The 23,173-nt window shown below is 41.0% G+C and overlaps 1 pseudogene across 1 annotated transcript in view; it reads right to left on the reverse strand.

The window, feature by feature from the left end:
- LOC311504560 (corticotropin-releasing factor receptor 1-like) overlaps positions 1-23,173 on the reverse strand; it is a 67,305-nt pseudogene that overhangs the window by 27,219 nt on the left and 16,913 nt on the right. Inside the window, exon 5 of the transcript XR_014699894.1 lies at positions 6,690-6,775. The product of XR_014699894.1 is annotated as a corticotropin-releasing factor receptor 1-like (transcript). The remainder of the gene's footprint in view (positions 1-6,689; positions 6,776-23,173) is intronic.

The raw sequence follows: 23,173 nt of genomic DNA on the forward strand, positions 1-23,173 counted from the left end.
GTAGAGTCAGAAATCACAAAAGTTATTATATTTACTATTTATCTCTCCCTCATTGTTAGTTATAATAACTTGGAACCTGAAAACTTCACACCATGATGTCTCTGCTTAACAGTTTGAAGCAGAGCCAGAAAAAGCTCTGGTAATAAAGGGAAATAAAGACATGTGGCTCCTTATAAATCAACACGATCGCATCAATAATTAACCACATGCTGATACATTAACAGCTACAAGGAGAGACTATTTTGAAAGTCTCTCACTACTGATGAACAGACATCACTTGAAATAATTGTGTCTTTTAAGCAGAGTCTACACGCTTGGCCTTTCATTAACACTTCCACTGTTGTGTTGACCAGGAGCAAGTTTAGACTCTATTTAGGGGTGCCTACCCTGAATTCATCTTAGCACCTCTATGAAATAATAACAATAACAGTAATATGATAATATTACCAACTGGCGTTTTATTTTGGAGAGTTGTCTATTAGAGACGCATCACAGAAAGCTGCCAATTGGATTCGCTCTGCTCACGGCACAGAGCAGAAGAGGTAATTTCATGACAACAATCTTGTTATTTCAAGTCAGTTATTTCAAGATTTAAAAAAAACACATTACCTGAAATGTCAGCAAGCAAAAATGTAGAAGAATAACGTGGGGTCATTGCTCTCACTTAAAAGTGTCTTTCTATGCATATATTACGCGTAAAATCAAGCCTCATCTGTCCCCAGCAGTGTTGAGGAAGTTTGATTTGCTCCTCTGTTTTCAATGATCTGTCCATGGTAGCGCCATGAACACAGATTCTGAATGGAAGCAGCGATTCCTTTTAACCTTCGCTAATCTGATCATGTGATGTTTTCAAAGCGCCGTGACAAAAAACAAAAAAACAAAACAAAAAGAAACTAGGTCACCTAGAGCGCTGAAGTTAACTTCATTCAAAAGTGCAGTTTGAACCTCTCTCCCAGTTTTTGTTTGACATTGACAGACCATGTAAAACCGGACATACAAATGTTTTAATTTGATAGTAGAAAAATATTTTTCTGGGTGTAAAGGACGGGATGGGATGGGCAGACGTTGCATTTCAAGATATATTCGTAATTTTTTGTCATTTTAAAAACAAAACTGCTACCACTCTACATGATGCATACAGAGAGATCGGCTGTGGATCGGGTGGAGGCGCCAAAGTCGGTTAATGTGAAAACAATAATGATCAGATCATATTGGTGAAGTTAAAGTTGAATAAAAAGATACCAGCGAGTCTTTTGGACTTTTTTCAGACGTATTCCGTGTTTTTTTGACGTTATCTTAACGGGGAACACTAATGAGGAGCAGCTACAGAATGAACTCACCCGCATTTGTAAAGAGTTTGTCTAACGGAAGACAGATGGATATTTCTGATTCGTCCCATGTTATACATACAATTTGTAATTGTTAATGCATGATTCGAGTTAGCTCAGACGTAGATGATGGCCTCAACGTCCACACGCCTTTTTTTCAACGTGCATGCTTTCAGTACGGAAAAGAACAAGACTAAGATCTGTGTCTTTTTAGCTGAAATGGTTCATATTTCATGATTTGACTATATTTTAAATACAGAGGTTGGTTGCATGCCACGGTGCACGTTAATATAGAGCCGAAAGATGTCAATCAGTCCTGTATCAGACGCTGGGGTGTGCAGGGCTTGCTAACACTTCAGGGCATAAATCGAGCAAACGAGAGCTTTTAAAAAAAGGCGAGCAGAGCGCTGAGTTGAGCCGGAGAGGAGGAGGGGAGGAGGGTGGACGATAAGGAGAAAATAAAACCCACCTACCGGTAGCCTCAGGTCCCACCAAATGTGTGGGCCACAAGAGTTTAAACAAACCAGACTCACTCCCAAGAAACAACAAAGACACTTAGTATGTATTTGAGAAAATAAGCTCCAGCGAGGCCCGAAAGAAAATGGGAAAATTTCTTTTTTTTTAAATTTTCTTTCCCCTCAGAGCAACTTTCTAATAAGCGTTTGATCCACTCGGTTTCTCTTCCCCGTTGGGCGACTGAATATCTAGTTCAATACAGGCTGAACTTTGAAGAGAAGCTACTTCAACTCCCCTCTCTTTTCCCCCTGATGTCAATCACTCCACCGCTGCCACCTGGTGATTTATTTCACGGCTACAAAACGAAGGAAAAATCAAAGACACGTTTTTAAAAGGTCACACACTCTTTATCCATCTTCTGAACGATCGATTGGACATCAGACTCAGAGAGAGATGGAGAGAAAAAAAAAACAAACACACTAAATGAAGGGTTTCAACCCAAACACAATTTTCTCATCCTCACAGATCTATAAAGCAGAAATGACTATAACTGATATTTACAGGAAAACATGCCTTCACTGTTTCAATAAAAGAACCGGCTGATGTTTTTATAGGTTTCTAACCGTCGACAAATCACAAATCGGAGACCAAAAGATAGCTAATGTTAATCTAATACTGATTTATGGTCCGAGTAAATATTAAATAAAATGTCAATATTTAATTTAAAGCAAATGACTTGTGCCTCTTTCTGGTCTGGTACTTAAAATGAAATGAAGACTTGAGAATAAGCTTTTTTTCGCCTCCAGACTTCGTATTCTCTGTTTGCATCCGGACTTTTCCATTAACAGTAAAAAAGCGCAGTGGCCTAAAGAGCTCAACGCACTGCAGCTTAAGAAAACACATGGAAACAGACTAAACAGAAGCAAAGTAAGAAAACGTCCTCATCACACTGACGACACGTTTGATGCAAATACTCACAACACCTGCAGAAATACAGAAACACACTACAATGACGACGGACAGAATTCGAGGGCAACCCAGAAAGCGATTCATTATTGATGCCATCAATCTGCCAATTAACTGTGTGTGTCGTCAGATTATTTGAACTGTGGAGTTTATAAATGCTTTATAAGGATTTATGCTACCAGGATGATAAAACAAAAAATAAAAAAACTAAGCCAAACAAACAAAAAATAACTTATGTCCAGCACCACTGATGAGTAGAGATGAGACTCCAAGAGTCATATAATTCTGAGTAACAAGCTGGTTCGTCACTTTTTGTGGTCTCCAGAAAACATTTCCGTTCTGGTGTTCTGTTCGCATTTGCAGGTGTCGAGAGTATTTGCAGCTGTTTTGAGTATTCGCAGGTGCCTCTGTATTTGCAGGTGTTGAGAATATCTGCAGGTGTTTTGAGTATTTGCAGGAGTTGAGAGTATTTTCAGGTGTTCAGAGTATTTGCAGATGTTGAGAATATTTGCAGGTGTTTTGAGTATTTGCAGCTGTTTTGAGCATTTGTGAGTGTTGAGAGTATTTGCAGGAGTGGAGAGTATTTGCAGGTTCTGTACGTATTTGCAGCTGTTTTGAGTATTTGTGTGTGTTTAGAGTATTTGCAGGTGTTGTGAGTATGTGCAGGAGTTTAGAGTATTTGCAGGTGTTGAGAGTATTTGCAGGTGTTTTAAATATTTGCAGGTGTTTTTGAGTATTTGCGCGTGTTGAGAGAATTTGCAGGTGCCCCTGTATTTGCAGGTGTTGAGAGTATTTGCAGATGTTGAGAGTATTTGCAGTAGTTGAGAGTATTTTCAGGTGTTGAGAGTATTTGCAGGTGTTGAGAATATTTGCAGATGTTGACAGTATTTTCAGGTGTATTTCATGTTTTCATACATTGCTTGTTGTCTCTCAATTTGCATGTGGTGTTTTCTTGACTTTCAGTCCACTGAGCTGAAATAAATGTGTTGCTGTGCTCATTCATGGCTGTTTCCCTGCAAGGAAAAGCCAGTTTTCATTTAAAATTAAGATCCTCCTGAGGGATCCCGAGGAGTTCCCCAGCCAGATTACATATATAATCTCTCCAGCGTGTTGTAGGGTCTCTTACCAGTTGGGCGCCCTGGAAAACCTCCAACGGATTACTCATTTCTTTTAATGTCTCTATTCTCAGCCCCTTCCAGATGTTTAAGCGCCTCATCCAGAGGTGGATGTTGAAACAAATCATGTTGGAGCCAAAATATTTTGGAATATCATATACAGTATGTTCTCCTCACCACGTCTCTAAGGGAAAGGGTTCGCAACAACCGAGATGAAACAGAATATTTGGACGGGGGACTTATCTTGCATGCTGAGCAGCATCCCCTGACATCACACACGTTTGGACCAAATTTTACAAAATATACAATAAAACTACACTAACAGCGTCGACCAAGAGGAGCAACAAAATATTCCTTACTCTGAATTAATAGCGTGGACTAAGGCAGCACAAACGTGTCGATGTAAAGCGAACAAAAGCCTGAACAACATCGTCACAAGACTTAACAAAATGGAGGCTTTGTAAATATTAAACAGCCCAACACCACAGCACCGTAGCAATGAATGTTTGATCTCAAACAAACTCAGGCCGACAGCAGAAGTCAGACTATTCTACTGAGTTTAGTCAGAGTGTTATTTGGTTTTTGTTCTTTGGGTGTACCCTTTTGCCCAGTGACAGCTGGGATAGGTTGCAATGCGCGGTAATAGATAATGAATGAACAAATTCAGTTTCTCAGCACACAGATGACCTGTATGCCTACGCCGTGGGTACTTAACACCACAGCTGATTGACACAGCAGATCTTTGCTGGAGCATAATCAGTTCCCAATAGAGAGACGCCAGACCAACTTTGTACTACAAAGATTTTGTGGATGGGGGAAGTCGTGCTGGCTGGGTACATCTAATAGTAGCTCTTCCTGACTTCCTAGCCTCTCAGCTAATAGTAGCTCTACCTAGCCTCCTGGCTTCCCAGCTAATAGTAGTTCTTCCTAGCCTCCTGGCTTCCCAGCTAATAGTAGTTCTTCCTAGCCTACTAGCTTCCCAGCTAATTGTAGTTCTTCCTACCTTCCTAGCCTCCCAGCTAATGGTAGCTCTTCCTAGCCTCCTAGCTTCCCAACTAGTAGTAGTTCTTCCTCGCCACACAGCTAATAGTAGTCCTTCCTAGCCTTCTTGCCTCCCAGGTAATAGTAGCTCTTCCTAACCTCCCAGCTAATAGTATTTCTTCCTGTTCTCCCAGCTAATATTATCTCTTCCTAGCCTCCTAGCTCCCCAGCTAAAAAAAGCGCTTCTCAGCTTCCAATTCTCCCACCTAATATTAGCCCTTTCCTGTTTCTCCCTTTTGATAGATGAATTAAATCTACTGCCACCTGCTGGTATGAAGTACCTCCTCCAAAACGCATGTACCTGCTGGTAATTGGTTGTCATCTCTGTGGGGCATTCAAGAGCAAATTTTTGGGGTCGGCGCAGGAGACGTGAGGCAACGTCACAGTCTGCCTTCGTTGCTAGTAGTTCTTTGGTGTCTGTACCTTTAGGCAGAGCTAAAGGACGCAAAGCTCAGCCGGTTATCTCCCGGCTATAGTTCTGTACAAACAGTTCAGACAAGAGATTGATTTTTATTAACTGGTTTGATTGGTTAATACCACGGAAATCAGAGTCAGATTGATTGAATTAAGGGAAACAAAGTATTAAATCGCATCGCTTCCTGCTGCTTCCCACGAATAGTCCCTAAGATATACAGCAATTCTTACAGTTAGAGCTGTGTTTGCTACAGGGACAAGTTGTTCCAGGAAATTAAATTAAATTACATTTCAAATCTTCTGTAGTAAATAAACAGTATCGTTACATGGACTAACATTGTTTTTTTTTTTTGTGGCTGAAGTAGCATTTGAATGACAATAAAAGCAATACAGAAGAAGATCAGCCTCATCCTTCTATATGTAGGACAAGGATTTTGACTAGAAATGGGGAAAAGATAAACTGAGGTAACACTGTTTACGGAAACACGGCTATTTAATATTTAGTCCCAGCAGCTGGTGAGGCCAAGCTAAACAAACACACTGAGTCACATGTTTCCGTCATGTAATTGAATCTTTTACATACGAATACTCGAGATGTCTAATTGGTCCCGCCTGACCTGGGTCACAGCATTCCGGCCCACTGTATGGTGGTAGTTGAAACGAGCCCTTATGACAGTCACAATACAGCATCCAGGTGGAGGGTTTGGAGGATGCACAAATAAATAACTAAATATTTATTCACACACAACAGCAGCAAATAGCAGCAACATGTGAATGGATACAAGTCTGGAGAACAGCAGGACCATGAAGGTAGCATGCTGGCTGACTGTGCTCTCCTTTGCGGGTCGCTCACATCACCGCAGGACAATGCCGTTTGGAAAAAACTACAGTTTTGTGGCTTTTGTGTGTTTCTTTTGAGGAATTAAAAAAAAAAAAAAATGAAACACACTTATTCAAAAGAGAAATAGCTGCAGGTTGATAAGCAGATTTCAAGCTTCCACCTACTATGCCAAAGCGGCCGGGCCTCGATGACTCGGGGCGAGATGACATTAAAGCGATGAAAATGCAGAACGCTCATTGTGCTCTTTCGGATCCCGCAGATTCCTTTGGGTGATGCTTGGGGGCATCCGCGGAGCATGCACGGCGCTTTCTTTCACTCCAGCATCCTTTTAGTCCTTTTAAGGCTGCAGGCTGCGAGAAACCAAACCCTGAACCAATAAATAAGCCTCCAGCAAAACGGCTCCTTCCTCTGCTAACCTTGCCTTTGTTGTTGGTTTTTGAACGTATGTTCGAACGCTTTGAGGTACCTCCCCGAAGAGCCCCACTAATCAGGACGCATGCACACAAACACTACACAGCAAAGTCTTACCTCCTCGTGAAGTATGGCCTTGCACATGGAGTAGTTCCCCTTCAACGCCCATGTCCCATTTGCGAGACATTTCCTATAAACATTATCTGCACAGAGAAGAGGAGAGAAACAGGAGGCTGTTACTAACCGAGCTTTCTGACATTTCTCATATTTTCAAGTGGAATCATTTTTCATTTTTTTGTCTCTTTAGCTTTGTGTTCCTACAAACGAAAAGGGATGTGAATTCTGCTCGATTCATAGTGGCGCTGTGACCTTTTCTGCTTTTGAGACTAATAGGGAGAGATATCATTAGAGGTAGTCTTATAAGCTGTGATTTTTCACACGCTTGCAGTCAGGACAGTCTGCCGCCTCGCCATCAACCACCTCTGACATTCGAACCGATGAGCTGTTTTCAAAAGATGTGGGAAATAAACGGTTTATTTTTACTTTTACTAGAGACAGCTCAGACACAGTCAACTAGTGTTTATTTTCTATTTAAAAACCAACATAATTTCTGAACGTTGCTGGATAATGCAACCCCAAATTATGAGTATAATGACATTTTGCAATCCAGGTCCGTAGTATTATAGCAAACAACTGAGCTCAAATAATCTGTAACAGATTTCACATTTTTCAATTTGCATTTATTATCTCTTAAGATGAAAGAAATGGAGTTGTTGAAATAGGCCACAGTGGAACCGAGGAAATTTAAAGTTGAAGTGCAGAGACGCTTCAAAGATTTCTTTCGCAGCAGCTGAACAGGTGCCGAGTTTTACAGCAAAATGTTGACAGATGAAGCCCGTGGTTCAGTTAATCTGACAATTATCATGGTAGAAATTAAATTAGTTCTGGTGCCAGCCACATCATCGTGTTAGCAGGGAGCAGAGTTCATGCTAAGTGAAAAAGTCAGAGCTGGTTTGAAAGATTATTTTATCTTCAGGTCAGGTTTTCTGTCAGCGGAAGAAGAGTTTGAGAATTTTCGAATTTGTCATCACAGATCAAAACATATTTCTCTGAAATATATGAATATGTGTGACCATGATCTAGAGGCCGGACGTCTCCACGGGTGGCTTCACAACGCCTTTTTTTTTTTTTTTTTTTATTTACTTAGGGAGAAAGTGGAGGAGTATTGAGACAATATGCATGGACATACATGGACAATACAGTATGTCTTCGTCATTCTGATCAGAGATTTAGAAAAATTTGCAAGCACCAAATATGGTTCTGCTGCTATGGAGCGTCAAGTCTGCTGGAAATATAACAGAAGAAGAAGAAGAAGACAGAGATGGAGAAGAAGGAGAAGGAGTAGGAGACAGTGGAAGGAGAAGGAGAAGAATAAGGAGAAGAACAAGGGGAAGACGTAGGAGAAGAATGGGAATGAGAATGGGGAGAAGTAGATGGAGGAGAATGAGAAGAAGAAGGAGGAGGAGACAAAGTAGAAGAAGAAGCACGAGAAGAAGGTGAAGAAGAAGACGGAGGAAAAGAAGGGGAAGAAGGAGGGGAGTAGGAGACAAGGGAGAAGGAGAATGAGAAGAATGAGCAGAAGAAGGTGAAGGAGAACAAGGAGACAGAGGAAGGAGGAGGAGAAGGAGAAGGAGATGGAGAAGAAGAAGGGGAAGGGGAAAATTGGGAATTAGAATGAGGAGAAGTAGAAGGAGGAGAATGAGAAGAAGAATGTGAAGGAGAAAAAGGAGGAGGAGCCAGAAGAAGAAGAAGATAAGGAGTAGGAGACAAGGGAGGAGAATGAGATGAATGAGCAGCAGAAGGTGAAGGAGAACAAGGGGCAGGAGAACAAGGAGTAGAGGATGAAGGACAAGGAGAAGAAGAGGGAGAAGGAGCAGGAGAAGAAAGGGAAGGAGAAGGAGGAGTAGGAGACAAAGGAGAAGAAGAAGAAGAAGTAGGAGGAGATGAAGAAGGAGAAGGAGAAGAATGGGGGAGAAGAAGTAGGAAATGGAGTAGAAGGAATCTTTAGACAACCCAAAGCCTTAAGCCCCCCAGAGGCCAGCCAGGTAGGGACAGAAAGAGAGAGAAGAGATTAGCTGATGAATGAATACATGCAGCATATAAACAAGAGGACGGGAAATAGCTGATGCTTGTTACATGAGAGATTGGTAATGATTAAAAGAGAATGGATAGAGTCAGCATTCAAAATATTCATTGTAGAAAGGCTTAGTGGCTAAACAGAGAGCTGATAGAGTTACACAGGCTCATAAAGCCTCTGGTGACAATAATAGTTCTATTACAGCTGAGTTAGCTGCTATAATCATAGAATATAAGACGTAACATAGGCAGGTTGGAGAATTACGCCTCTGGGAGGAATTGATAACCATCTAGCCAGGCTGGGACAGCTGATGATGCCAGGAAGAAAAAAGATGGTTGCTGAACTGGTTGTTATGCTGCGTCCATGTTTCTGTCCTTCCTGGAAACTCGTCACATGATGTTTACCCCACATGGGGGCAAACATGCTCAAGAATAATTTATTCTTCTAAGCAGAGAGAAACCAGCAGATCCAGTTTTTACCCGGTTGTTTATGTTTTTACACGGAGATCAGATTATGAAAGGTTTACACCAGCCCTCGACGTCTAAAAAACTCCTTCTGATGAGTCTGTTCTGACTGAGGTGGTGACATGAGGCAGATTATTCTGATTATTAGTGTCCATATAAGCGCAGCAGATGACAAAGCAATAATGAAACTTTTGTGGTTTTATCATCATAACGTCATTTTCAAAGGTTTTGCCGCCCAAAAGCTGCAAATGGATGAAAAATCAAAGCATAGAGAAAAGATAAACCTTCATGAAATGTACCCACATCTGTCTCAGATGGAGGCTGATAACCCTCAAATGCATGTTTTAATAATCAGAGATGTTTGGGGAGGGTAAGAGATAAAATGGGATTGGGCTGCCTGGGGGCAATAATGTGCAATGAGCTGGGTAAAAATAGCATGTTGACAGTGTAAAGGCACTGTCATCCCCAATCAAGATTACCTAGCTTGTGATATTCCCTAAACCCCAAATGCAATATCCTAGAGAGCTTTAAAATCTGTCAGCCGAGAATTATGTCAAAGTCAAAAGTTAAGGCCGCCAAAGTTGCGTGACGTACTGATGCAAGTAGTTTTTATTTAGATTCGAGCACACGGATGCGCTTTCTCGATATTTCATTTTGAATTTCTCCGGAGAAAATCTGTTCTCAATGCACTGGCAAAGAAAGAATCTCTTCATCAAAGACCAGCATTCTCACAAAGCTCCTATAATCCCCTGCTTTTATTCAGAGCACATTTACATGACACTGTATGAGCGCACAACTTTCCTCGGGGTCCTCGGTCACGTATGGTATAATGTGAATTTATTACAGTCAACGCGATGAAGTCACTTTATTTAGAAAACATTTGAAAAACAAAGAGGGCTTACAAAGCCAGCGTGTTAAAGTGAACCAAAGAGCCCATGCTGAGACATCACAGTCGCACAGAGCCAAAAGCTTAAAGGTACAGGGTGCGTAGTAAAGCTTTCCCTTCAAGCAGAATGACCTTGAAATAAACTCCTCCTGGCATTGGACCGCAGTGTGATTTATGGACGTTAAACCGCTCTAGTATATTCATGGTGTAATAGGAATTAAGTAGGCATCGTTTGACATTAGAAGAAGAGAAAGGACTTCTACAGCTGAAGCCGATGAAGGTGGAGTTTCATGTTCGGGCAACGTGATTATTTGATACTTTGGTCCCGTTCAGACCTCGGATTAACATCCTTCCTGGGGGATAAGATCACAAGTGACCAGCTTTAAGTACAGATGTGAACACACCCAGGATGCATTTGAGTGATCTGATCTCAGACCACATGTGGAGTTGGTCTGAGACACATTTTGACCTCATTCCTTTAGTAGCGTGAACACATAATGAGTCCCGGGTCACGTTAAAGACCACATACTCAACAGGAGTGATCTGAGTAAGAGGAGTTTAACTTATTAATTCATATAAACCACTATTATAACTTATAACCTGAAAAGATAAAAGTACTGTAAGTGACATCTGTTAATTTTTAATGAAAGTCTCTGAAATTTTCTTCCCTTGTAGCTGTTGATTAGTAAATGTTAAATATATCTAAACATGAATTAACAAATGAAATTATTTAATATGGCTGTGTGTGATTCTGTCATTAAAACAATATCGGCATCTGATCATACTGATGTGAACATGTTGATGCATGAGGAGCCGCGTGAAGTTAAATTACATATTCTCTCAATAATTAGCTGCGTCTTTATTTACCTTGACCAGAGATTTTTCAGTAACTGCGTCAAACAGTACAGCGGTGGGATCAGCGGTTCAGGTCTCTAAAATAACTAATGCCAATAAATAAATAAAACCTTGATATGTGTGAGAGAGACTTTTACATCTTGTTCCAAAATATGCGTCATCTCCCCAAAACATGGCATGGTTCTGTTCCAGTAGAAGGTAGAGATCCATTAGTGAAAGTAGTTGTTGCAATATTCTACTGACCCGGTGATGGCGCTGTTTATTTACGTACAGAGAAACTGGGATCATCTCAAGTGCTGGCTGGGGACACATGTGGAGACACATTTTAATGCCAGGTGTGAACACAGGTACTTAAGCTGGACAGCTGCGATCAGTTTGCCCAGGTCGGATGTTAATGCAAGATGTGAACGAGGCCTTTTAATAGCACATTACGACACTTACTCTCTTTTAGCTCTGTGTTTGGTCTCCTCAAGCTCCTTAGGGAAATATGTGTCTCTTTTACTGCTTAATGTACGTCACAGGAGGATCTCTGTACATTTATATATGCCAGTGTTTCTGGAATAGCTTGCTGGCCGTGTGCACGAGGGAGTTTTACAGCTGAAGCAAATTAAGGCAGATTTAACGTGGCAGTAGCACTGTTGTTAGGATTACTCGTTGTTTCCAGCAGAGTTCAAATGCAAAGCCTGTTTCTTTACGGGCTCGTATAAATGAGGCCCTGTTCACAGTGGAAACAATACACATACCAGCACCTCTAAAGCTCACTAATTAACACATTTCAGCTTATTTGTTGAATGTAAACATGGACTAAAATGCACAAACAACAATTTGTGGTTTCGGGGGGTGTTACATACTGGATCAGTTTGCTTTTGGCACTGACTGGTTTGGCACCAGAGACTGAAATCAAAACTTGTATTCAGTAGCAAAGCTTGCATCTAAATTTAGAATAAATTTTGAACAAACTTCCAGATAACTCATGCGTGTTTCAACATGAAAATTCATCAGGAGGAGCAGGAGGAGGGAATTATCCAGTTTATAGACCACTGCACAATTAAGTAAATGCCTTAATAGTCATTGCATGTCAAAAAACAACAGATCGTTTATATGCTTTTATGAATAAAAACTACAAATATATTTCTAAAACTATTCCAGCAGTAAATAAAGATGTTTAGAGCTTGTCAGCTCAGGAATATCCAGCATTTCTATGTATGGATTCAGTGATTTAATTGGTTTGACTACAAAGCTAGCCTTCATTTTAGTCTTTATGCTAAGCTAAGCTAATCGCCTGTCACCTGTCTACTACTGAAAAACAAGCACATTCCTCCAATATTAAAAATTAAAGTAAACACAAAAGTGACAAAAACCCAGTTCCTCAAATGGCTACTAGATGCTGGCTTCAAAACTGAGTCAGTTACCACAGACCTTCGTGTTAAAATACCAAACTTTACAGTAGAAATAAACACATTCACAGCCTGTTGACTCTTCTCAGTGTGAGGATTCAACGATTTAAGTGATTTAAAGTGACAAAGCAGAACATTCAAAATGTCTTTGCGAGAACCAGGCTAGCCATTTCCAGCCCCTATGCTAAGCTAGGCTAATTACGACACACACGTATTCTCATCATCAATAAAGTGAAAGTAGCTATACTGGTCAAATAAAGTTTCCAGTCTCTATGCTAAGCTAGGCCACTAGCCACTAGATGCTGGCCTCAAAACCAAGTCAATCCTCATAGGCCGCCATGTTAAAATGCCCAACTTTAATAAAAATAAATAAAAATGGTTACAGTCTGTTGGGCTTACACAGATTTAACTAAAAAGTGAAATGTTTGCAATGCCTTTGAGAGAACCAGGCTAGCTATTTACAGTCTCTATGCTAAGCTAGGCTAATCACAACGGGCTCCAATCATCATCAAGACAGCAAATAAACATGTAGCTGCTCTCGTCCCAAAAAGTATCGCCTGGAAAACCTCCACAATGGAAAGTTTAAACTACATATTGCAACTTCAGCAAGCGTCCATAGATGAAACTGGGTTCATCATGTCTGAGAACGTCAGCGAAATCACCACATGTATGACCTTAAAAAAAAAAAAAGACGTAAAAGATCTCTCACTGTGTATTGGACATTCATGGTTAAAGTGAGATACCCCTCCCTGCTTCTCCTTTCCTGTCACACTACACCTCAGTAAGACTGCAGCAGCACTGCTTGATTAGCATTCTCCTGCAGTCTTGTAAGGAATGAGCCACTGACAGAACCGTAAAATGCCGTTTGCATGGGTCACGAGCTCGGCGTCCCCCAAAAATAACGGCCGAGTTCACATGTGGTGGCTGCTGCCAAACTGGAGTTTTAATAACAGCAGACAGGTTTGTCTCTGGAGCATCTTACAAGCCTCACAGAGGATTCCTTTGTTTCAAGGGATGCACGCTACAGTACATATCAGTCTTAATCTTTGCTTAGTGACCAGCCATTGTTGTTTGTGAATGGAGGTTAAAAAAAGCGACCGGTTCGAGCCAGGTGCTAAATCCTCCCAGTGGAAACAGGAGCTGTAGGTATAAGTGGATGGAACACAGGCACCGCGCCAAGCTCAGGGCCAAATGATCCCCTTTTCATTTTATTTCCCAACACTACCGGCTGTGCAAAAACACACTGCCTAGTGACGAACACTGTCGCACAGAGCGGGTCCTCTCTGCAGCTAAAAAAACGCAGAACAGAGCAGAAACGTTGCTGTAATTGTACACCGCGCACGAATATGCTGACCCAAATTTAGTCACAGTGGCTTAGCACTTCAATACATCGGATCAATGGCTGCAGCTAAGAAGCATCTTCCTCCTCCGCGCATTCGGAGCCGGGCTGCAATTAAAACCCACATCAGTCGGAAAGAAAAGAACATAATATTTGCACTAATTGAGAGCAAACTGCTGAGTTTGTTGCAGTTCCACAGAGCAAAACAAACTTGGAAAATGTGAGCTGTAGCACGACGTGTTTACTCGTCGACGCGGGTGATGCGTCGCAGGAGCTCAGGTTCTGCAAATAGAGTCTATTTATTATTAAATCTTTATTCAATTAGCAGGTGTGACTGAGACTACCTGGAACATAAAAAACGAGGGCACAAGACAAGTAAAAAAACATAAAACGCTACAGGTGCTGGACGCGTCTGTAGTTACAATAATTATTATGTTAAAATTTGATGTGACAGCCTGGAAGCCAGACTAGCTTTCCTTATCCTTTTCTTTCTTTTTTTATTTAAACAATTCACATCATAAGTTGTAACCCCATTTCACAGATCTTTTGGAATAAGAAGTACAGGGTATTAGATGTAGTGGAGTAATGTACCTCTATTTTGCCTTCGTGCTTTAATTATTTTAGTCATATTTTCCACAATATATGAACAGCTTGTAAAATGATGCTATGCGTGTGTTCAGTTAGACTTAAATGAATGCTTAATTACTTTTTTAAAAAATCTGTGATTTGCTCTCAGTCATTTATTCTAATAGTTTTTATTTAGGGTAAATATTTAATAATAGAGGTTTGGTCGATCGTCTAGACAGAGCAGTCAGGGAACAAAATCTATATATCGAGATTAATTCATAAGGAAAACAACAATTAGTGCAGGCCTGCATAGAATGAATAAAAATGGCTTCAACCGTCCACAGCAATTTACTGATTGATTACAGGATCAACAAAGTAATAATGCAATCAGCACTTTTAACACTTTGATTACATTTCCATTCTTGCGTAAAATTTTCAAAGGAGGGCTTTTACTTCACAGAGGGGTATTTTTATTTTTAAAAGGCCGTGACTCAGTAGAAGTGGAATTAAACCTCAAGTCTTTTCCACAAACAAACTCATGAATCCCTCAGTGACACAGTTTTCAGACAGCAGCAACTTTCCACATTCTCCCAACACCTCCCTGAAATAAGCGTTCAGGTGAGCGGTCGTGCCTAAAAACACGCAGCCGTGCCGTGGATGGAAAAAAAAATCTGCTGTCAGCTCGTTTTCACTGAAGTCTGTTTAAATTCCAAAATGGAAACTTCTAAAACCGTATATGCACTGAAGGTAGTTGATGCCAGTTTTCACGCTGGCTGCGAGTTCTGGCTCTCTGCTGTTTGATTCGGCAGAACGAGACACCTCAAGGGTCCGCAGAGGACTCTACAGTCTGCTTTGAAACAAGGTCTGAGGAGAGAAGAATAATCTACTTTCGGTGTCTCACTGCAGAATAAGGTGAGGAGGCAGAGAACAGGTACTCTCGCTTGACACACTTACAACCCCGCACATCACTTCCCTTTTGTGTTTTCTATTTTCAGTGCTACCCGTCTACACACCGACATCCATGAATTTGACAAATGCACCAGCTCATTCAGCACAAAGATGCATCGCATTCCTTGTGGGTGAGCAGGAGGGTGAGCCGGGCCGAGGGCTTTGCCACCCCACTTACCACCAGCACTTTTCTAAATAAAACCTCCCCCCTCCTCCCCCTTCTCTTCATCCTCTGTGACAACTCGCATGAATTCGGTGAAATGGGCATCCACGTAAACAAGCTGCTGCCGTACTCTCAGGCACACACAACATACATATGAAAATCCATCATCCTCCCTCTGGGGACCGTTAAGGGAAAGTCAAGCTTGGCGACAAATGGTGAAGGGGTTTCCGGGTGGGGCAAGACGCGCAACAACAAAGAAAGCTATTCCAGTCTGAACCGAGAAGAGGGCGTGCAGCGCCACGGGCACCTGTCACGACTCAGCGGCTGAGCGGTCTGGACAACTCCCCCTGGACATATGCCATCCCCTGCGTGCATATGTTTGACAACACACTGTAATCGTCTGGAAGAGCATTGAAAGGAGGCTGTAATGATTAGCATGTGCTGATCGCTCCAATTAGGCTCCTTTCCAGGCGGCACGTCTCAGCAGGAAGGTTAATGAAGGTACTTTTGGCCTTTTTTTGATCTCCAGACAGGAATTTTTCTCCCCTCATTAGCTTTTTTTTTTCTTCACCACTCTCTTCTCCTTATTCCGTCATGTAGAATGAGGCAGAATTAGTATTTCAACACTTAATGAATCATTTGGCAGCAGAAAAGAGACTGTAGTGTTTTAGACATGCGTAGCGTAGCTAGTACTCTCTTGTTTCACTTACATCTTCTTTAGACTTCAATCATAAGGAGCCATTTAAGTCAATATATATTAACATTACAGGTAAAATGAAAACATGGGATTTAAAAAATGCTTTTTGCTGAAGAGTTTAAATGTGAGCCAGTTAGTTTAGCTCAAATTTTAACACCAGCATGTTAGCTAGCGGTAGTACACAGATGCTACTGCATCCAATGTTAAGTGTGCTAAGCTAAAGGCTGCCATTTGTATGGCTCATTCGTATGGATCAGAAAATTCAGTGCTAGTCCCATGTTGGCGATTGATGTGCTGCCAAGTCCTGAAGTGCCTTATAAAGCCGGTCCTTTACATTTCTGAGAAGTTTAACTTTTACCAGCTATTACTGCGAAGGAAGCCTTGGTTTGGGCCCTTCAGCACTTCGAGGGGTCTGTTGGTGGCTCCATGGTTGTCTACAGTCGCCACTAACCGGTCCTTTGTCCGTTGAGTTGTCCAAATTAGCGGTAGATGAGGTTTCTTCCATCGACGTGAACGAAACGGGTGACACTTGTTGCACGTGACGTCACCAACACAAGATGTCATCAGAAGAAGTCACACGCTGACGAGATGAGTTGGTGACGTGCCAGTGCTGTCATATTCTATTTAAATCACAGTGCTACATTTCACCAAGTATATATATATATATATATATATGTACATAAATATACACACACACTTTGCACAGTCTAGCGGCGTCACATTAATACTGTACAATCTGACAAGGACAGACTCTTTTAGAGCCATCTTAGCACGCCATGACATGTAATGAAGTGACGTGACCGCCTTCGGGCTACAAGGTTCTGATATCTCAGTATCTACTGTAAAGTACGTAAGTCTTGTCTGCAACCAGGTCAACTACGACACCTAACATAACTTGTGAATAGGTTTACAGGTTGGCTGACATCATCTGGAGAGATCTCAGATGTCGTGTAGGTGGAAGTAAATGGCCCGGGATGCCATCTGATCAGCAGCAAAAGAAACAGATATGTAAAGAATACTATTTATGTCAGATGACTCTATAAATATCATCTTTCCTGGTTGTGATGGGAACAGGAAACAGCGAGAGAGAGAAAAAATACTATTTATAGCCACACCAGCTGCCAAGCAGAAATTCCAAATAACCAGCAAAATGATTTTCTTCACTGGCAATGCTCCTGTGATGAATAAGGCGATCACATTAATAATGGAAATGAACACCAGTCTAACTTGACACCGGCACACTGAACAATCGTTATTTGTGGGTCAACTAAGGCTGCTATACCACCAGTAACCACTAGATGCATAATTTTTGTCAGTTAAGTGGATTTGGATGTAAAGATTTAAAGGAGAACTACTGTTTTTTTACAACCTGGACCTTATTTCTGGTATAAAATGCGATCGTTTACTTACCCATATAACTTTTGTGTCATTTCCAGTCAATTGGGAGATATTTAGATCCGCATATATCCATATAGTGGGAGTGATTGGGGCACCGAAACGCAGCCTCTAAATAAAGTTTCGAGCCAGATAATGCGTTATTTAGAGGCTGCGTTTCGGTGCCCCAGTCACTCCCACTATATGGCTATATGCGGATGTAAATATCTCCCAAATGACTGGAAATGACACAAAAGTGATATGGGTAAGTAAACGATCGTATTTTATGCCAGAAATAAGTTTCAGGTTGTAAAAAACAGTAGTTCCCCTTTAAGATTGCTACTCTAACTGCTTCTACAACAAAAGATTACGACTCCAAAATACACAAACTAATATATAAACCAACTAGACCAACTTCCTGCCCGCAAAAGTTTTGTGGCGGAAATTGATAATGCTCCAGCAAAGATCTGCCGGGTCAATCAAATGGTTTGATGTGGTGACGGACAGAAGCGTAACGACGAACATACAAGTCATCTGTGTGAAGAGAAAATTAATTAGTTTGATATTGAATTTGTAGTGATAAAGGCAACGGCGAGCCCTGACGTTGCATCTCCCCAGAAATGTAACTAAACATTGCGGCAACACAGAGCAAAGCAACCGTGTTTGGTCCAGTTGGTAACAGCGTATTTCCGCTTTTACATTTTTCGGTTTCACCTCCATCTCCCCCATTTTCAAATTGTATTGTTTTGGACAAATATGGAACTCATCAAGGAAATGTTATTTGATTCATCTTCAGCACACTGCAAAGACAACCAGATGGCAGCAAATTCCTGGAGAGAAATTGCTGCAGACACTGGCCTGGATGTTGCAATGTATCTTAAGAAATGAGAATGTGAGGGACAAATAAGTCTCATACTTTGTTGCTCTGATTGGTTGTAGGACTCTCCAGTTGTGTACCAGTCGAAACACGGCCCATAATGACATCCAGAGTGTTACCACGCTCTTTATAATGTATAAACATTTTTCCTTTTGTATTAATGAAGTGATTCAGTTCATCAAGTTTCTTTTTAGCTGCAGCAGATCCAGAACAGGGAGCAGTGGAGTGGTTGATAATGTGCAGTGAAGTCAGACATCTACAATTCATCCTAATTATGCAATAAGTGTAATCCAATAACTCACTATTTAAATTAAGTTACTCACTTACACTGAAACTTTGCTTGTCTCTCTTAAATAGCAGTCAAATGGACATGTTCCTGACTAGCCTCCTCTCCATAGAAAACACAACCAGTGCATTCACATGTTACTAACTCAACACGCCATTCAGAAAAAACAGATCATGATGAATGCATCTTGGTTTATACTCCCGCAACGGTTTGATACAGAGTCTATGCCAGAGTGGCCGGTGTTTACACCTCATCAGTCTGTAATTACGCCGCCGAAACGCTGGTCGGTTTCGTTGAACAAAACGCAGAGGCGCATATTGGATTTAAAGAAAGAATGATGAACAGTTACTTTTACTGAAACTGCTGCAAGAAGAAAAGAGAGAAGATGTCTGAGGAGATGGTGCATAGGAGGCACAGGTGTTGCAAGGAGGTAGGACCCAAATGCAGGACACTCACACAAGGAACCAAGGATGATGTCCAATGAGGGCTTACAGGAAGGCAACAGAAGTCGCTGCAGAGAGTGGCAGACAAAACTCAGAAAACAGGAAACCATGGGTAGCTGAGCCGAAAAACAAAACACCAAGAAGAAACTTTCAAAACAGACACAAGTTCAGAACACTTGTCACAGAAATGTCACAGAAGTCCACTCAGAGAGTTGGACAAGGAACCAATCCCAGCTGTTGCAGTTTTGCGTTACCATGACTAGTATTTGCATTTCCGGGAAGGTGCACGTAAAGGCTACAGGAGAGAAGAGATGCACAGCCATAATGCTGGCTTCAGTGGAAGCCGTCCCAGAACACATTCGGATTCTATTGCAGCATCTGCAGATTTTAAGAAACGATCTGGACAATGGAAATCGCCCAAAGGTTGGGGACAAGCAGAACTTCTCGGTAGACTGACTGGATGATATTCAGAGGATGAGGGCAGATAAAAGCAGCGACCGCCACTGAGCGCTGGCCAAACCCTGTGGTCAGAAAAGTTTTGGCAGGGAGTTGCCCTCTTGTCTCAGCGGTGAACCGCCCATGAAGATTAGACCAGCTCAATGTCCAAAGAGATCACATTTGTCATGGTTCTGATGTGTTCTCTCCTCTGTTCCTCGTGTTTCTGGTGTTTTTCCTTCCCTAATAACTCTCGTCTTTGTATCGCCTCCAAGTTTGTGAGAGTTTCTGGGTGTGGCAAACTAATCAGCCTGCACGCCTGAAGCCTATGCATAAATCAAACCCTGCAGCATATCTACTCACCAACCAGTTTCTGGTGCCCACTTTTGCGGTAACTTGCTGATCCTGGATCTATAAGATTTAGATTTATTTATTTTTTTGTCACAACTAAACCATCGGCAACCGTCACCCTCAGCCTCACCTGCCAAAATTAAAATAAATTATCACTTTGCACAGCAAAACATCTGCTTCTGGGTCCGTTCTCCATCACCTTATGATAACATCACTCAACCAGCTGCACAAACATAATAACTTCACCAGTCAGGACTTGTTTTTACTTACTGGTGTATTGTCATTTTCACTCTTGTGAAGGATCTGACTTCTTTTTGCACCAGTTGGTGTCGTTAAAAGAAAATTCCGGTGTATTTCAACCTTTGTTTTCCCCATTAATGTGTCCGTTGTCTGTCTCTGACTTAATCCAACTTTGAACTCTCCACCTCTGTTGTAGAGACAAAACGCTGCAACCTTTTTCATGCGATTTTGAGCGAATAAACTCAAAACATAAACCTGAACTGTACTTTAATTCCCCCACTCTAGAGCTATGACTTGATCTGAAATTAGTTGGCACTTTGTTGTACCGTGGACACCGTGGACAACTCTTCAGCCGGCGGATTATTCACCCGTCCTAATGTCATCAGCTTGATAAATAAAAAGATGCAGCGGGTGGAACTGTGCACACCCGCTCCTTCTGTCTGGCTTAAGTGGAGGATTTGTCGCAATCTAATTTTGGAACTCCAACCTCTGTCCTGATTCGTGGAAGTGCTTTTCCACAGTGTGACTATTCAGGGCAGGGACAAACCTCAGACACAATAAATATGAGATTTACGTGTTGTTTTCTGTTGTTACAAACCTCCTGCAGCGTAACCTGCCCCCGGTGGGAATTCTGCTCTGAATAAAGTTTTGTTCATTTTCACTCAAGTGGGTCAAAATAAGTTTTCTTAGCTTAGCAGGTTTGATATTGTGGGTTTTGAGTCCGGTTCGTGACCGCTCACGTTATCTGTAACTGGAGCAGAAATGAGAATCCCTCTTCTTCTTCCTCTCCTCCTCTGCAGAAAACTTTCAGAGCCCAATTTAAGATCCTTTTCCTGTTTGTAAATCTTCCCCTGCAGTTTGGCTCTGGAGCTGATCTGCAGCTGATATTTGTCCAAGATATTCTTTTCGGTGCCTGCAACAACTCAGACGGACAGGGAATCTGACTTTTGCACTCATGGACCTGAACTCTGGAATAATCTCCCTCTGGATCTGAGGATAGCAGTTACATCCACTCAGGCTTTTAAGTGCACACTCAAGACTCACTGCTCTGCCCTTGTCCTCTCCTAAAGCCACTTATTACTGTCCCAATACCACTTACTACAGCTTCCTCTGCCAACTTAGGCTTCACTGTGATTAGCTCTGCAACATTTTTCTGTCGTGAACTATTAGGGAAAATATGATTGAATTAATTTACATTTATGGACAAAATTAAACTTTTAAAATTAAATTAAATTAAATGTCTTTTTTTTTTTCTCCAACCAATTTCAAACATGTGCACCATCTCTGGTCATTTTCTGTTTTGGAACTAGTTGTGTTTTTATTTTGGTTTTGTATTATTTGCGTTGTAATGTAATTTAATTATGTCCGTTATTAACTAGTCTAAAAACTGGAACATTGTGCAGCTTTTACGTGAAATTATATCTGTCCTGCTTATAGATCGTTTGAAAGCTCAAAGCCTTCCAAGATTTTGCTTGTAACTTTTAGTGAACATTAAGTGATTACGCTCCCTCTTTGGTGCACAATAGTTTCTTTCCTTAAACCCTCTTCATGTTGAATGTCGTTTCCAAAAAGCATCTTAAGGCTCAGAGGATAATTAAGTCCATCTCTGTCTAATTCACTTTTATTAATCAATGATGCAGATAAACTACAAGGATAAATCTGTTAATCTAATCATCCACATTTGTCAGCATGTTTGAGTTTTGACAATTTCTCTTTATTTCATTCCTATTGACTCAATATATTCATATACTATTAATGCAGTATGGAATTCCCTATGTCAATTATTCAAAGAGAATTAAAAAATTAAAACAAGTGAAAATCTTTTTAAAACCCCAAATTCCTTTAAATGGCGCAATTTTCATTATAGTGCCCGATTACTGCACTGTTTTGGTGAATGTAATAACGGACCAGAACAGGGTCATTTGAACCGCAAGTTATTTGCAAATGCTGTTGATACCTTCCAGGTACGTTTAAAACTGCTTTTAAAAATTTGTAATCAACTTGCTAGCTATGGAAATCGTGCAATATCCACCGTGTGATTAATCATGTGATTAATCATGCAATTAATCGTGCGATTAATCGTATAATTAAGTAATTAAGTAATATTTTTAATTGCGATTAACAAATGTGCATGCATCAATCATGTGATCACTTTCTGTTTACACAACATTACAACTTTGAGTAGGATTAGAAATCAGTCATGTGATAAATGTATTGATAAAGATCATTTTATATCTATTATTATTATTATTGTTATTATTTAAATAATTATCTTTGTTGTTGCTGAATTATTAGAATTAAGGAAGCATGAAATGGACAACTTCTGCATTATCTCACAGTAAATGTTTAACGGTTTAGGTGAATTATGATTTCATTATAGTATACTGCAGGTGGATACTGGTTGTGTTAGAGTGTACACCCTGAGCTGTGTCTGTCAGGAACAAGTTTGCAGTGGAAAGAATCCTAAAATAGAGAGAATATTGATGGCTGCTGAGATCCTGACCGTATACCTGTCACAGTGGCTGCAGTCACAGCTCTGTTCTCACAATTATCTCCGCAACACATTCATTTTTAACAGGTGTAACACTGACTACATGCAGTAATGACTGGGCCGGCAGTATTGCATTGAAGTATCCCTCCTGTCGTGTGATTGTAGCACATCCATCACAGAAGGAGTAACAGCTGGACAGGTCCATAACACCACAGACTGAACCACAGCAGCAGCAGCAGCCGGAACAATAACCACATCCAAACACAGCCTCGCCATCACAGCCGGGCGGAGCAGCTGCAGCAGCAGCATTTACATCCAGCAGCTGGATACTGAAAGAGAAAGTGGATAACGAGCGCTAAAGTGTCACATCATCTCTCCGTGTCTGTGGAGTCTTTCCCTTATTATATTTGGACGGGACTAACACGCCAACTGATCACATGGATCATTAGGAATATAGATCTTGTTGTAGCACACAGTATTTATAGGTCTTAGTTTATAATTCAAAGAAGGTTATTGCTGAGAAAAGAGAGTCTGGCTGCTGTATGATACACACCACTCCTCAAAAATCTGGTTTTGCGTCATTGAGAGCGAGTATATGTCCAGATTTATATAAAAAAAATCTGTATTTAATTGTCTTTTCTTTGGACGAAG

The sequence above is a fragment of the Chelon labrosus genome (assembly GCF_963514085.1).
Source record: "Chelon labrosus genome assembly, chromosome: 19".
In the NCBI taxonomy this organism is placed as follows: Eukaryota; Metazoa; Chordata; class Actinopteri; order Mugiliformes; family Mugilidae; genus Chelon; species Chelon labrosus.